General features: G+C 33.6%; 1 pseudogene; it reads left to right on the forward strand.

Moving 5' to 3' along the window:
- The first annotated feature begins 17,251 nt into the window (after window positions 1-17,251).
- Window positions 17,252-18,174, forward strand: LOC149156379 (vacuolar iron transporter homolog 3 pseudogene; annotated as a pseudogene).
- Window positions 18,175-18,437: the final 263 nt, after the last annotated feature.

Here is an 18,437-nt window from a genome sequence, read left to right on the forward strand (position 1 = left end):
TGGAACATTAATTTTCTTTCATAATATAACAATCTAAAAAACAATAAATGAAATATTTTCCCTTCAGAGTGAAGGACTTTTATGTTCAATAAGTAGCATCAATAATATTTATAAAATGAAATACTTATCATTGTCAATTATTTATGTAATGTCAAATAATACTTTAATCATAATACTTCCACAAGTACTCAGAGAGCACTAGCCCTCTAATCATCAAAATGATAAAAAAATTGTATCAAGTGGATGTTGTCTTTTATTTAGGGGTTACACCGGTCTTTCTTTCCTAATATTGTTGTTCTCAAATTGCTATCTTTCTATCCCATAGTAATTTCAATCAAATTCAAACTCATGGCATTTATATCCATCCATTTTCCTTTGGTTTGAATATTTTCATCATAAGTTAAATCATAAGTACATACATTAACAATTTATTTCCTCTATGCATGCATATAGATAATTCATTTCTGACATGTTTGTTTTCTCATACAAACCTACAAACACAACATATTTCATCAAAAATGTCACTTAGGTAAATTAATAGATCATGCGTGAATAACTATAACACATACAACAACTTAGAGACATGCTACTTACTGTCTATTCTAACATCGAACATATTTATATGATTTTGAAATCAATAGAAAAATATATATAGAATTTCATCTAACCATAGTTAATGTTTGGGAATTATTCAGGAACCAAACATAGTCCACCCAACCCTGAACTATCTCCAATAGTTCCCCACCAAGCTAAGATCTACTTGCCACTACAATAAACAACCTCATTGATTCCTTGGTGGTTTCTTCTTAGCTAATTTTTGGCAATGCCCTACTTTAAGGTCTCACAACCTTTTGCCTATGCTTTTTTATTTTACTTTTTACAAAAAAGAATCTTTTCTTTTTCTTTAAAGTACACATTTCTCCCTCACTGTACTTTATTCCACTCCACTTAGTATTTCTCTCCAAATAACTGATTAACATAATATTTCTCTCCCATTATGTTAATATTCTCTTTTTTACTTATTTTCTCCTAGCGATTTTTAGGAGACTCTTAGGGAATGTCCAACCTAGAATGAACCACTAATAGATTTTCATAAATTAGCAAGAAGTCTTATAAATCTCTAGAGTTATTTCCATAATATCCCAAATAATGTATTCATAACTCAATAATCAAATAAAATGTTACATCATCACATCAATCCCATCATGGCTTCCATAGCCATTCAATCCAATAATAATTTAGTGTTCAAAAGTCCATTGTAATTTACATAATTGTCCATTTGGATATTATCATTAAAGCAAAGGAACATCTATGTACATCTTGCATCCATACTTTATCCTCAACATCGGTCCCACAATTTATAAAAGTACATTGACAAAAAATCATTACATTTCATATGGATGGTGTACATTCCAAATTTCCACATAACAAAAATCATGCAACTTAGAAAAAAGCATTAAAATATCTTACATATGATAGAATTATAATTTCTGCAAGGTCCCGCCTTACCAACCATCAATATTATAGAGAAATAATAGTCCCATTGGATAATAAGACACAAAATCAGATTTTTTTTTCCTTACAATCCACTTGCAGCCTTGTAAGCAACAACCATTGGGGATTTTTGGGCAAACAATTTGAAATCATTAATCTAAAACCACTAATGAATTTTGCCAAATAGTTTGAAAGCATGAAATCTATGACCATTGAGGCATTTAAAAAAATAATTTGCAAACATGCAATCTACAACCATTGAGGTATTTTAACCAATAGTTTGCAAGCATGCGATCTACCGCATTGAGGCATTTTAGCAAATAGTCAGCGAACATGAAATAAATTGCCATAAATATATTTAAACTATCAGAGAGACAACGAAAGTAGAATTTACAAAATACCATGAATCATAGTAATATCCTCCATGGTAATATTTGTGTAAAACAACACAATCTACAATTCCTACAAGGTAGAGAGAAATTAGTAAAATCGACTAGATTATGGAATATGAGTCTAAAAATAACTTTTTTTGAATAAAAGTGGGGTTACATGGCCATATGGTACAAATACCACCCGATATTGAGCATAATCGCATCCAAAACTCTCAGTGATGCAATTATTTAAAACAACAAAACTTTGGATCTCATTTACACATTGAATGCAAATTTTCATCTACAACTCTACATGAAGAAAGACAACCCAACATTATGCAACTATGAGCTTTTCATTGAATTTAAGTTCACTATATGAATTCTACTTGACTCATTGCTCATTTTCAACATCTAAAGAGGTTCTTTCAATGTTTTTATTTATTTTTACAACATTCCATTGTCCTCTTCATGGTCAACCCCAACTTATAAATTCCTTAGTTATCACACAAACCATACATGCATTTATTATTTATAAGAAGTGCATTGTAACTTTAGTCATTTTTTTCTTATGCACCATAATCATTGTTATAATAATATGCATGCAAGGTTTGGTAATTAATCCACACTATAACTAGTGAGTGTTCAATATTGTTCATAGGTGCATTAGAGGTTTTATTGTCTTTTCTCCACATACATATTCAAATGTCATGAGCACAAATTTTAAAGAAACATTATCGCTTTCTACCCTTTAATGTGGTCGCTAATAATGGATCATGCATCATGTGTTAATTGTAGTGTACTACAAGTTCAATTAGAATCATACGTGAGATGATCCCCACAAGCATCATACCACTAATTTTTTTCTTAATGATTCCCAAAAGGTGCAGTGTTGCAACCTTTTCCTCTGATGCCACTTGTAACATCCCCTGGTAACCTTGCAAGAAAATGCATGGAGTTAGTAAATGTTCTCAGCATTTACCAATGTGTAACTTTCTAAATTAGTTTCTATATTCCCTCAATGATAATTATGATAACCATCATTGTTACATAGATAAATATTTAGTAAAATTATAGTGAGTTACAAAACCATTAACTTCCTTTGTTGTAGCATATTAACTTAAATTTACTTCTATAACTATGCATCGATTCCTTAAATATATCTTATATTAAACCATTTTAAAGTCCCTACACACGCCCCTGCTATTTCTCTGCGTGACCTAGCTGGTTCTCGCCTTGCATGTAGCCGCCACTCAACAACCTCCTTCTGTTGAGATCTCAGAGCAAATGGATCGTCTAGATGAGGGCGAACCACCTCGAGATTGAATCCAAGGAAATGAAGATGAATCCAATGTGTTTGCCTCTCTTGTAGCTGCAATAGGACCTCCAATAATCGTGCCAACAGTAAACAAGTTTTTCAAAGATCTTGATGATATCCCAAAAATCTCTCTTCCCCCTACTCTCCCGTGCAGAGAAGTGTTGTTCCTTACTAAACATGGTCTAGTTGGACAGTTCATTGGGCTATGGCTGTCACGCAAATCGGTCCAAAAATGGGTCGAAAGAAATTGGAGCTCAACCATCAATGGGAGAATCTCAATAAGGTTCTTCGGAAGAGGATCCTACACCTTTTATTTTGAAACAAAAGAAGATAGAGATCTAATATTCAGGAATGGTCCATACTTCATGGATACCAGAGGATTATACTCAAATCGATGGACTCCAAACTTTGATCCTAAAATGGATGTACCCATTGCAGTACCAGTGTGTGTCAGGTTACCCCATCTTCCTATACACTGCTGGGGAGATGAGTTAGTAAAGGCCATAGGGAATGCAATAGGGAAATATATAGATAGATGTGAATTGAAGGACAACATAAATGCATGTGTTAGAATATGCGTGAAAGTGGATCTAGGAAAAGGGCTCCTAGAAGCGATAAAGATAAAGGTAGATCAATGGACTCACATACAACAACTGGATTACGAACAAATCCCATTCAATTGAAAGGTATGTCACGAATATGGTCATTTTGCAAATATATGTTCTAAAGAAAAAGAAAATGAAAGTGCCGAGGAACCAGAAAATAAATGGGAACAAGTTAAAAGGAAGAAATCTACCAACAAGCAACCACCTCCCCCACCTTTATAGCCCCGGGTCACAAATGAAACTTCTCCTCCATCTCCTTCCATTATCTTCCCTCCACCATTCATAAATTCAAACCGATTTTGGCCCTTCGAAGACTCTCTTGATCCACACTCACCCTGATCCCCCTCGCATTCCCAAGGCCCCCCAATCTTGTCCTCCCTTCCTTCAAACCCTCGTTCTCCCCTTCCCCCTCCCTTGGTGGACTGTATTATAACCAGGAACCAATTGAAAGAGACCCTACAAATAAATGAACATAAAAAAAAGCAGGTAGAAAATCTAACAAGGAAATAAGGGATGAATCAGCAAGAAAGGAGATGGCTTTAGGCACTCAGCAACCAATGGACTCTTTCCTTGTGCAAAGCTTATGAAACCATGAAAAAAAATCAGTATAGATGGAAGGGTATCACACACCATCAAATCAAAAAATAATGATAGTGGTCTCTTGGAACTGTCGTGGTCTGGGTACAACTTATAAAGTAAATTAAGCAAGAGACATTCTAATGAAATAAGGGCCAGACATTTTCATGATTCAGGAGACCAAAACAAACAGTCAAGAAGCTGGAAAAATGATACAAAAACTAACAAATTATGAAGGACTAGTGGTAGAGGCAACATGAGCTTCAGGAGGAATTTGCACCCTTTGGAAAAAAGGGAAATGGGAAATGATAAATCAAAAAATGGATAAGCATTGGATCAAAACTGATTTAAAGGAAATCATCACAAAGGAAAAATACAACCTCATCAACATATACACTCCAAACCATTATAAGGAAAAATAACGATGTTGGAATTGAGTGAAAGAAGCTCGCAAAAATTTGAAATGGGAAAATAACTTTGAGAGGTGATCTAAACTTGGTTAGAAATACAGAAGAAAAATTTGGAGGGACTAATCATGCGGACCCGTCAAGATAAGTCTTGCAGCACAATTTAATTGACATTCCGCTAAATAATGGGAAATACACTTGGAGTAATAAGAGAGTGGGAAAGAGTAATATAAAGGAAAGGTTGGACAAAATTTTAGTTCATGAAAACATAGCAGCGGAATACATTTCTGTCAAGTCCAAAATTATACATACAACAACATCGGATCATAAACCGGTAGCAATCATACTCGGCAAAATGGACAATCAAGGTCCTCTTCCTTTTAGATACAACTCAATCTGGGACAGCAATGAAGATTTCAGAACTCAAATCAAAGAGGGATGGGCATAAAATATGACAAGTTCACCCCATTATGTATGGGAAACAAAAAAAAAATATTTGAGGATAAAGCTAAAAATATGGGCAAGAGAGAATGAATTTTAAAAAAAAGTAAGAAAAATAGAGCTCCAAAAAAATGGACAGCATGCAAGAAGAAAAGGAAAACAAAGAGGAGGATAAGCAGGACTACTTGAAAGAAAAGGAATTATTTTAGGAAATATTCAAAGAAAACAGAAAAGAAGAAGATGAGCTTAGATTGAAATACAGATGCTTCTGGCTGAATGTCGGGGACAAAAATACTTCCTTCTTTCACAACACAATGAAAATGAGAAGAGCTAGAAATGAGATAGACCAAATTAAAGTGGATGGGCAAGAAATAAAGGGAGCGGAGTAATTAAAAAAAGCAGCTCATAACCACTTCAAAGATCTATTCACAACAAATGAACATCTAGCAGACCACGATGACTTTTTACAACACATTCAAGAAGAATAAATGATGAGCAAAATTCAGAAATGAACAAAGAAATATTTGAAGAAGAAGTCCTGGTAGAAATATGGTGTCTTCATCTAGACAAGGCCCCGAGGCCAGATGGCTTCACAATCGCCTTTTATAGGCAGCATTAGAATGTCATAAAAAAAGATTTTTTGAGAATGATTAAAAATGTCTTGAAAAAACAAATGGGAGGAAATACCAAACGATCTTATCTGGCTCTGATACCAAAGGACTCCAATCCAACAACTTTCAACAGATATAGACCAATATCTCTATGTAACTCCTCCTACAAAATTATCACAAAAATAATAGCCAATAGAATCAAGAAAGTCCTCCCTGAAATAATCTCTAAAAATCAGGGAGGTTTTGTCCCTAACAGGCAAATCATTGACAATGTGATTGTTCTTTAGGAAGCTATTCACACAAGCATACAAAGGAAAGAGAAAGGAATTATCATAAAGTTAGACATGGAAAATGCATTTGATAGAGTTAGCCACACATATCTAACAACAGTTCTTAAAAAGATTGGGTTCTCTCATGACATAATAGATACCATACAGGCTTGCATTTCGACCCCTTGGATAGCGCCCCTAATAAATGGAAGACCAAGAAACCTTTTTCAGAGCTCAAGAGGGTTGGGATAAGGATGCCTGCTCTCTCCATTCCTATATATTATAATGGTTGAAATGCTAAGCGCATCATTAGAAAAACAAAAAAGAGAAATATTACAAGTATCCAAATTGCAAGATTCAAACGTATCAATCATTCCCTTTTTGCTAATGACACCCTTTTATTGGGAGGGACATCAAGTATAATAGCAAGAAGATTTAAAACAGTTTCGGACGACTTTCTTCAGGTATTCGGAGGGCTTTTAAACAACTCGAAATGCATAATATATGGTTTGAACACACCATCAAGAACAATGCAGAGTATCTCACAAATGTTAGAGATTCCAACACAAGAAAGATGGACACATTTCATCTATTTAGGAATCCCAATAGCTAAAGAGAATGTGAAGGCTGAAGTATGGAGCAAACAAGTTGAAAATGAAAGAAAAAAATACAAAAATGGGGTATGATGTGCCGTAATATGGCAAGCAGGGTGATTATGATAAAGGCACTACTTTCAGCTCTCCCAATATATCAGTATGCGATTATTTTGGCTCTGGCAAGCACACATAAGCAAATGGAATTAATCATAAGAATATTTCTCTGGCATGAGGGAAGCAAGAGAGCAAAAAGCTCAGCTTGGTCAAGTGGGATCAAGTCACACTACCATACAAACAGGGAGGTCTATCCATTCGTTTACCAGGCTTAATGAATGCTACACTAGGAATGAAAATAATATGGAGAATGATAACCGAAAAGGAAAGTTGGTGGAAAAATATCTCGCCACAAAATACTTGAATCAAGCTAGAAAAAAGTTATTGACTGACAGCATCCTCGTGAGGCCTTGCATGCAAATTTGGATACTTCTTCAAAAAATAATCCCCTCAGTCAGGAATCATATATATAAAACTCTGGGAAATGGGAAAATGGTGTTAATCTAGGATGATAGAATCATGGGAAAAGAGCCTCTAAACCTCCAATTAGACCTCCAAGGCATACAAAGATGGATGACAGAAAGAGGGCTGAACACTCTTCACTCAATATCAACATGGGATCAACAAACTTGGCATGAGTGGAAAACCACAACAATCCCTTTAAATTTGAAAGGACAATGAGAGAAATTAAAGAATCATCTCAAAGAGGTAGCACCCATAAGTATTGAGGAAGAGGACAATTTTGTTCAGGATCCAAGTGGAGGAGGATACACAGTTAAAACAAGGTACAAAGAACTTCATGATCACTAAAATCAGCAGGAAGGGAACCTCTATAAATTGGCATGGAAGACTGAATGCCTTCCTAAAATAAAAGCATTTATATGGACTCTTCTCGAAGGAAAAATTCTAACTACTGAAAAAAAAGGAATTCAAGGTCCCCCCATGTGCTCCATGTGCTTGGTAGAAGAAGTGTCCATACAACATCTCTTTCTGGAATGTAGGATACCCAGAGAATGATGGAAGCAGATTTCAAGCCCACTGGAAGTTAGTTTAAATTTCACAAACACTTTCTCAGAGTTTTATAAAGCATGGGAGAAGACTTACCATTACTCTACAAAGAAAAAGGCTACAATAAAGAGGCTTTGGAAATCCTTCCAGCAGTTCTGTGTTGGCAAGATTGGCTAACTAGAAATAAAAGCATCTTCAAAGATCAAAAGCCAAGAACAAATAGAATCTTATCAAAAACTTGGGGTTTAGTTTCTGAAATCTTAAACACTAAAGGGATGTCAGCAGTGGACCATAACAACCTTCAGCAAGAGGAGAGAGATTGGATTGGGAAAGCTATATTGGAAAGCACTGGGAAAGCAGGACCAAAAAACGCTCCTACAAGATGAAATTGGAAACCAAGGATGAGTGAAAAATAATTCAAAGAGTGGAGAAAAAAACAAAATAGATTCATTCTTCTTTTCAATGGGGCATCGAAAAACAACTGAGGGAAAGTAGGAGCAAGAGGATTGCTAAGTGATCCAAACAAGAAAGAGATTGTCACTTATGAATGGGGCCCAGGAGAAACCACAAATAACAAAGTTGAAGCCTACAGTTTACTATTAGGCTCAAGGATAATAAAAAAAACAATTCAAGATCCTATAATAATAGGAGATTCAACAATTTTTATTGAAGAAATGATAAAAAGCAAGAATCCTAATAATTCTGCTATGAACAGAATCTACAAGAGAATAAGAATGAATATAAAAGGGTTAGGAATGGTCAGCTTTAAACATGTTCTGATAGAACATAACAAAAAGGCTGATAATCTCGCCAATAAAACAACCGAAAGAGAACCATGAAGAATCAAGGAAAATAAAGAAATATACTTCAGTTCCATCCCATAAAGTTTTCATTTTTCATGAGGAAAGAGAAAAACAATGGAAAAATGTATGAGAAAAATCAAAACAACTGTGAGAGTACATTAGAAGATCATGAGGTAGATATGTTAGAAGATGTACTCAATTGGCACGCACAGGTTTATAAACAGAAAATCCAAAACATATCTGCCTCCATCCCAAGCGCGTAGGCCAAGGATGATATAGATATTCTCCGTATCACTAACATTGTTATCCATCATATCAGTGTCAAGTCTCAAATAAAATGTGCATCCATAAATTGTGAGCGAGTGCTCATCCCTAATCACTGCAACATAAATCTTAACTCCGTGCTCATCAACAAGCATAGCGCTCTCCACACCATCCTGTGTATTTCTCCACTGAATTGCAATAGCTTTCTCTTATGCATCTTCATTTCCCTGTGTAAAACTATTAGTGAGTCATCCTGTCACTGAAATCTTCAACACCTCCCGTAGAATCATTTGTCTTCCCACTATGATTTCTTCATTCCTACCCACTCACCCATCGCTAAGAGTCCAATAGACATCTCATCAAATTGGTTACAAAGCATCTCTTCAAATTTGTCTTTATGCATCTCCACTATTCTAGATTGGGTGTCGCTGTGCATCCCTCTCTCTCAAGTGGTGACAGGTTTCTTCAGGCCAAATATTTCTTTAAAGGAAGGACTTTCTTCAAAAAACAGTGAAGTAGATTAAGATAGTATCAGTAGAAGGGATATTCAAGACAACAGCAAGACTAGTAAGAGCACACACCAGAGGAATAGAAGATCTACAAAAAATATAGAAAATCAGTGGATCAAAATGGAATGCAACCCAATAGAAAGAGCTGCAAAAGATGACGGATGTCCCACATGTAGGGGAAATAAGTTCATGATAAGCAGGTTCAATGATGCACTCCAGGAACTCGGGTCAGAAATGAGAAGGGACAACATTTATCAATAGAGAGACATTGATAATTAGAAAGTTGAAATACTATAACTCAAAAAAAAATGTAAGCACCTAGAGGAAGCCATAGCCTATATCAAGTCAATCACTCAGAGCCAGGAAGGGGAAAACTCCGTTCAGCAAAACAAGAAGCAGCACTCTCAACAGGAGCAGTTAGTCAATCAATACTAAAAAATCGAATAATAATTTAATGTTCTGCAAGTTTATTTTACTTTTAGGATAGTATGTAAGGCAATATGCCAAGCTAGACAAAGGAATGCATAGAACATTGGATTTCAAGCATAGAAATAGGGATTGCGCTCCCATTTTCATCTTTCTACTTGAATCCAAACCTCATCAATTGTAATAGGAGAATGCTCCTTGTTCTTTTTTTCAATATAACCAATATTCGATTGTGTCAAAAAAATAAAATATGCATCAATTCGTTGATTGTTTTAACTTAGTTATTTAATCACATTCTTGATAATATAATCATCACATCTTGTAAGGAAGGGACAACAAGAAATCACAATTAGACCCCGATATACCCTAGAAACCCCATAGTATGAAAACTAACAAACATTTAATTTTATTATTAAATGCTCGTGGGGGTGTTCATCTCTCACTCAACGGCTTGTAAGCGAGTCCATCCCTTAACCATTGTTTAAAATTTTATAAAGAATTTCATCTGAGTTGAAGCATAACTAGCTATAAGCTATTACAATCACCATGATATAGTTTACCCATGAAGCCGTGAACATTAAGTCTTTGCAACCTAGTGATTCCCATGAGTGGATCATCTGACAATTTTCATTCCTAATTCTTTGTGGACCAACAAATATTTAACCGCCACATTGTTAAATGTGAATTATCATTTGCACACATAACCATATTTTCATGTCGTTCTAGTCATCAACACACTTGATATCATGATCAAATAAAACATAAAATATTAATTAAGCAATAATCAAACTTTATTGGTGACACTTCAACATCTATTCATGCGCGTGCATAAAACATAAACATAATGTTAGGAAATGTCATCTTTAACATCATTGCACATACATTAGTAACAAGCAAATCACTATCAAGCGTCATCTTTCTAGCAAAACACTAACATAATCTTTTATGCACTTTCATATTCTTTCAAAAGGAAAGGTGACATACTAGAGAAATATCCCAACAAGCAATTTTCTTTGTGCCTAATATTATGTCTTTTCTTCCAAAGGGATACACAATAGATTCTATACTTATGCACGTGAATGTATGTTCTTTTCGAAAAACCTATTTTCCATAGGAGAGCTATTCACAATGGCTATTATGTATAAGAATGCAAGATCTCTTCGAAACAAAGTTAATATATGAGTTATAATTTCTTGCATGCAACTATTTGTCCTCTCCAACATAAAAACACATGATAGCTTATTCTTCTTGCATGTGAAACATATATTTCTTTCCAAAGGAAACAAATAAATCTTGCATGGAAAGAGAAACACATTTCTTTTCCAAGGGATCAAACACATAACGTTTATTCTCTCAGGCATGCAAAGAAACACTTTCATCTTAACAAAATATCCAGCCCAATAACTATACATAATCTTCTCCTAAAAGAAAACTAATACCATAGCTAATCCCTTTAGATGTGAAAATGAATATTATTTCTCCTAAAAGAAGGCGAATACAATCAATGTTATGTGATTGTACTTTCCTTTTCACCAGAAATACAATACCAAAACTATACTTTTCTATGCATGCAAGTGTATACGTTTCTCTAAAGAATCTTGCAAAAGAATCTTAAAATAAAAAATAATGTGATTACTAGTTTTCCTCTCCAAGAGTCTAATTCAATAATGCATACAAGGACATGTTTTTCTCTTCTATTCTTTTTGAAGAGTTCTAACACAATAAATAATTCATTGCATACAAATATATATATATTTATTTTCCAAGGAATCTAACACATAGATTATTCCTTTTCCAAAAGTTAGATAACTCACTAGCTATTATGCATGCAATAGAAAATATTTTCCTACCATTTCACACATTAAACAAATTTGTAATATTTCCTCAAGAAATGGTATGAATAACAAATCCTTCTCAAATAACACAACCAAATGTCTTTTATGCAAAGGTTTTATGTGAACTCTTTCTCAAAAAGGTTACTTATCTCTTTCTGGATGACTCAAGCTCCCCATACATGTAAAATGACATATTCATTTCGAGTAGATCAAATATACTAGATATTATCCCTATACACATAAGCACATATTCTCTTCAAGAGTCCAATATTTCTCTTTAAAAATCTAATGCATATGCATCATGAGAACATCCTTGGCAACCTTTTAAATGAAATAACTTAATTCTTTTTCAATAATTAGTAACATTATTGTTCTATTTTTTTCTATGTGAATAACTCACTTCTTTTCAAGAAATATCAATATTATTGTTCTATTTTTGTGCATGTGAATAACTTATTTCATTTCAAGAAATATTAAACTAATAGTTATTTGTTTGTGAATGCAATTAATTTATTTCTTTTCTATAATATTAACACAATATTTATCTCTATATGCACATAAGAACTATTCTTATTGTGCTAAAAAATCAAATGGCGACACTTTGTTTTACTCTATTTTTCTGGTTTTAGCCATCAACTTTGGGCGACATTTCCAAACATATGGAAATGAAATTTTGAGAAACAAAAGATGTTTTTGTTGAAAACGGGTTAGTTACAAAACATTGCTCTTAGGTTTTACACAGGTGTCATGGTTTGGAATATTTGAATGAGTCTTTGCAGTCCATTTTTCTATATTTAAATATTAAATAATTTCCTATTTTAGTCATCCATTTTTGACATGATTTTCAAGAAGCTAAAAACTCAATTTTAAAATATGAAAGATGATTTTGGTGAGAAGTGGTTGATTTACAAAAACCTCTTGAAATTTTTACAAGTCTATCACAGTTTAGGAGATACAAAGTCATATTTGGACCCTATTTTCCAATAACTCATGCAACTCACACAATTATATAGCCAAGAAAATATTTTAGGAATTCAATGCACATAAAAATCTTTTAATAATTTAATGAGCAAAACACTTATTCCTCTATGCATGAAATTACATGGATATTTTCCCAAGAAAATAATCTTGACTCTATCATATGAAATTTTTGAAGCAAATAAATTTGATTCTTATTTCTTCATGCACCATATGAAAACACAATAACTTTCAAGGAGCATAGTTACTTTTCTTTTAATGCGTGCTTGAAATATCTCCTTCCTCTCTCTTGGCTCCATTCTACATGTATCCTATCATCAGTTCTCATATTTTCTCATAAGCTTACAATAAGTAGAATTAAGAAAATGTAATAGATTTTCTAAATCTAAAAGCATTCCATAAATCACCCATAAATCAGTGTTTTCCTAAATCCTAACATCACTCCATAAATAAGATTTTTCCTACGTCCTAAAATCGGTCCATAAATTATCCACAAATCACTACATAAATCATATTTTTTTAAATTCTACAATTATTCAATAAATCATCCATAAATCTCTCATGCTTTTTCCAAGGTATATTTTCTTTTGCCTTATGGAAAAAATACCACTTATCCATAACTTTTACAAAACTATGACTCATTAGTTCGAAAACTCAAAAATACATAAACTTAGAAATATAATTTATTTAGATAGAAGGATATAATTTATTCTCAATATAAGAATTAAGAATTAATTCCTGTAATATTCTTATAATCAAGAATTAGAATAATATTCTTCTTGTAATATCAAAATAAGAATTAATAATATTTAATTATTCAATAACACTCATTTTACGAGTATTTTTACGGTAGCTTATGGCAGGGATATTATAGATAGCCACATTCTTATAGTGAAGAAGACTCTAAAAGATTCTTTATTTTAACTCTCGTTAAGAGTTGAGGTAGTCAAACCAAACCACTAGTAGGTTATCACCACTAGGAGGAAAAGGGATTTCATTATTTTCAAGTCCATTTGTTCTCTAGATGAGCAAAAGTAGTTGAGAGGGATAGGGGATAGCGCATGTAGAGAGGGTTTGTGCATTGTAGTCTCCCATGGGCCGCATACCATAATTTATATACACATAACCATTTTCTATTCAGAGAAAGAGAGCATAACGATCTCACATTCCAATTGGGTTTCCTCCCAAAAGAGTTTCTAAGGTTGTATCTTCTGTCCAATCATGGTTTGTGAGTTTTTGTTTCAATATTCTCTATTTCTACAAAATTTTAATTTGAATGCATACAAAATTAACAATAAACTACACATCCAAAAATTAAAAGAAAAATAAAATCCTAATAATATAGGTTTTAAATTTTTAAATATATATTTATGAAATATTTTGTGATGAAATATCAATTGAAATATCCACAATTTTTTTTGTTTATAGATCAATTGGTTCCATTACTCATCTATATAAAGAACAAACTTACACATAAAAAAAATAAAATTAAGACACTAACTTTATGGATAATGATTCATCACATTATTGTATAACTACATTATTTTCTTTTTAATTTTAAATATATATAATATTACATTAATAATTTTTTTTTTATATATTTTGATTTACAAAAATAAACTATTATGTAAAACCTCACAAATGTGTTTGAAAATATTTTACCATTTTAGATATTAAGTGATGTGTTATGCAAACATGTACACTTGTATATCTGAGGAAAAGTTACATATAATTCTCAAAAGAATGGGATCTTGTAGGATATACCCATACTTCATAAATTAGCGTGGAAGCTAACTCAATTTCTTACATTTCAGTTTCTTACACAGTAATCTAAAAATGTACATATGTACCATTAATATGAGTTTAGTATATTAATTATTATTTTTCGAGATTTCTATTTTAACTAACACATCATAAGAGAAAACCATTAATTTGCACTACCATGCATATAAATATTGTTCTGGGGTACAAGTACATGAGCATCTTTGTTGAAAGTGCATATCTCAGCCTTTCCAATAATTTAAATAAAAAAAAATCTGATACAAATTAAATATTACATTTTTTAATTGAAATTTTCAAAATAAAATAGAGATATAATGTATTTAAATTACTCACAATTCCTGAATCACATACTTTATCATTCTAATTGTTGTAAAAAGCAAAAACTATAAACACGAGTAATAATGCGACAATATTGTGTTCATGGAATCACGGGATTGGCAACTAAATACTCATTCAACATTATCACTTTTAAGGTTATTATTTGTTTTCTCAATTTGAATTGGCAATCATATTAATCTGGAGGACCATTTGTTTCCACTATTTGAGGTAGTGTTTTTGCATTTGAATACTATGTAGAAAATCTACCGCCATAGCCCTGCAACCATATTTTATGTCATGTGTTGCTATTTCTTGATCTATAAATTTATGTATGTTACGTTAAGCATTGAATGACGGCCAGTGATCCTACAGCCACACATTATAAACTCATGTGCTTTTGAAGACCATGAGTTTATAATGTATAAACGAATAAATAAATATTATTATTATGTAATTTTAAAATTATTGTCAAGCCACTCATTATTATTGGTGTATAAATTTTTTTGTTTTTTGAATAGTAATATAATTGCTAAATCTAAAAAACATACATATTTTACCTCTCTAATTTTAAATCTATTAGAAAATTCATACTTTTAATCATAAAACCAGCTAAAATTATATATATAAAATATATGGCAAACATATATATATTTTATTGCTCTGCTCTGGGATCCATATGATGCTCTGGATCCATATGATAGGATAGAAAAATCATGTGAATGCAGCGGATAAAAACTGCCTAGGTTATTATTCGTGCCAGTAGGGTTCTGGTTTGTATTCATGGTAGTGATGTTTCATTTTAAGCTACTAGCTGAGATATCTTCGTATTTTACGTGCTTTGACTTGCTGCGTGGGATCCATATGATGCTCTGGATCCATATGATAGGATAGAAAAATCATGTGAATGCAGCGGATAAAAACTGCCTAGGTTATTATTCGTGCCAGTAGGGTTCTGGTTTGTATTCATGGTACTGATGTTTCATTTTAAGCTACCAGCTGACATATCTTCGTATTTTACGTGCTTTGACTTGCTGCAGATAGCGGAAGTATCAAAGCGGAAACGATGTCTTGTACTACAAATACGTAGATCGTGACGTCGGCCCTTACATTTTCTATCCACTTGCTCATGGTCGGCACGCTTATTGCGCGTGCCCTCCCACACTCTTTTGTTTAAAAGTATATATCGCAATGGTCATGCGTCACACTGAATTTGTTATTATTTTTCCTACAGTGATAGGTTTGTATATTTTGGGAAGAGACGTGTGAGGCTTAATTTCTATAATATTTATAATAGTAGAACCAAATTAAAATGGGTATATTTATACCTAAAGTAGTTATTTTTTTAAAATAAATTGATTAATTAAAATATATATATATATATATATATTTTTGTTACTCATTATGCCGTCTCTCCATTTAATTTATATAGTTACTTTAGTTTATCAACTAAACAAATATAAATATTTGTTTTTATGGACTTCAAAATAATCAACTATATGCTGCCCGACACGAATTACTAGTAAACTTACCTTCTCCTAAATTTAAACAATTCCCTAACCCTGGTCGCAACAGAAAGATTTGAACCAACATCTTTTAGATTTAAAAGATTTCACATATTCCAGATTACCAACTGAGTTGTCCGGGCCAACAAAAGAAATCTTCTCATTAGCAAAGGTTTTCAGTCTCTTACTGTATCTGACTTTCGAATCTGGTGAACAGTGGAAAAAAAAAGTTGGAAGAGGTATAAACATTATATCTAGAGTGGGAAGAGGTGTAAACGGTATATCTGTTTAAGATGAGATCCAAATCACGATACTTTAGTAATGAACATATGTGTTTTAACAGGAACGTAGGACAGAATAAATTTGGAACGAATATACTACTCACCGACCTGGATGTCCCTGCCTTTTTCGTTAAACAGCTGCAGATACCAGCTATAGTTCCTGTAGGATTCGCAGGTAACATCACATTCACACTAGGATTGAAAAAAATGGATAATCCCCAGCACGCTCTTTACATGCGGCATCTGTCAACATTAAAAATACATGCACTTGTTTTGTGTACCGAAATGAAACCGACAACAACAAACTGTGTACGCCAATGGCGGTCAATTCTTGGGCTCCGCCGTGGAGCCTTTCAAGAAATCAGAAGCCACGTTCACCTTGAAAATTTACTACATAAAGCAACCTCCTTGAGTGTGGAGAGCACAAGCCTCGGGATTATATCTGCCCACGTTTCTACATGAGTTTTCTTTCTTTATATAGTTTCGTTGTATAGTTTTCTTTATATAGTTTCGTGCTTGCAGAATACATCTCTGATTTTTTGTGCTTCCTAAATATCAGTCTGCTATTTCACACGAGAGGGAAGCAGACTCTCATCAGGTATGTAATGTTTATTGACAGTGCCTTCAACCTTAGTTCTTGTTATCTCAAAAGGTAAGAAATCTATATTTACAGTAGTAGGCCAGATCAATATTAAACTTGCAATATCTATTCATTATCCTTTTCTTTCATATTTCTATCCGTTGTTGCTTGTTTTGATCGTTTTCATTGTTTTCAGTGATTACAGAAGTAACAATTTCAGTGCCAAATGGCTACAATTGTCCCATCCTCATCCCCATCAACCGAAGGTCTGGATGTTAGCGTTTCGATTCCACAAGGAACGCTTCAGAAGACGGGAAGGATAGAAAAACCGAGAGAAGATTCTCAACAAAGAGGTCTGTGGCTTCGGGCAGCTGTGCTGGGAGCAAACGATGGATTGGTGACCACGGCATCGTTAATGCTAGGAGTGGGAGCAGTGCAACCAAACAAAAAGACGGTGGTCGTATCAGGGTTGGCGGCTCTGGTGGCTGGTGCTTGCAGCATGGCCATTGGGGAATTCGTTTCTGTGTATGCTCAACGTGATGCCCAACTCTCTGACATTAAAATAAAAGCAAATAAGCTGGCTGAGGAAACGTCCATAGAACTTCAGCTTGTTCAACAGCTCGCTAGCGATTCACCCTTTGCATCTCCCACTACAATTACAACACCAAGCCCGGCTACATCTGCAAATTCAAAAGATGATGATGGTGAGAGCCTTCCGAACCCCTTCCAAGCAGCGCTTGCATCGTCCCTGGCTTTTGGTGTGGGAGGAGTGGTTCCGTTACTCTCCGCAGCGTTCATCACCAATTACCTTGTGAGAGTTGGAATTGTGGCAGGAGTGTCCAGCGTGACCCTTGCCGCTTTTGGTGCTCTGGGAGCTTACTATGGCCGTTCTCCCATAGTGAAAGGAACTCTGAGGGTATTGATCGGAGGGTGGATGGCCATGTTAGTAACCTATGGCTTGCTCAAGCTACTTGGGACGCGAGTATAATTTAAGTGCATATAGGTTCCAAATATCGCCCTCATCCCCACCTATTTAGATTCATGCTAGCCATTAACTGCATGTCTTCATGTTTTTTATGTATCCAGTCATTCTATGTGCAGCTGCTGTAATGATTTTCCAATATATATTAAGTAATGTTTAGCCATGTATTGCACGGTTGTAATATAATCTACGAATTTGTTTTTGTTATAAACTTCGTTTCTTTTAAAGGTGAGACAATTCTTAAAGCTGTATGATTTTGAAAATTGTTTTCACCTTTTTCTTTTATTTTTTCATTGTATTGAAAGGTAATTTCTGAATTGTAGTATAGGCACTAAGCATAAATCGCTAGCTTTTAACATCGAAATGAGGACATTTCAAAAATATTATCAGTAATAAATTTAAATTTAAATTGAAATTTAAAAACTTTATA

Source organism: Pinus tabuliformis, chromosome 9 (genome assembly GCF_031772625.1).
Source record: "Pinus tabuliformis cultivar Carrire ecotype Pingquan chromosome 9, CPIR1, whole genome shotgun sequence".
Taxonomy (NCBI): domain Eukaryota; kingdom Viridiplantae; phylum Streptophyta; class Pinopsida; order Pinales; family Pinaceae; genus Pinus; species Pinus tabuliformis.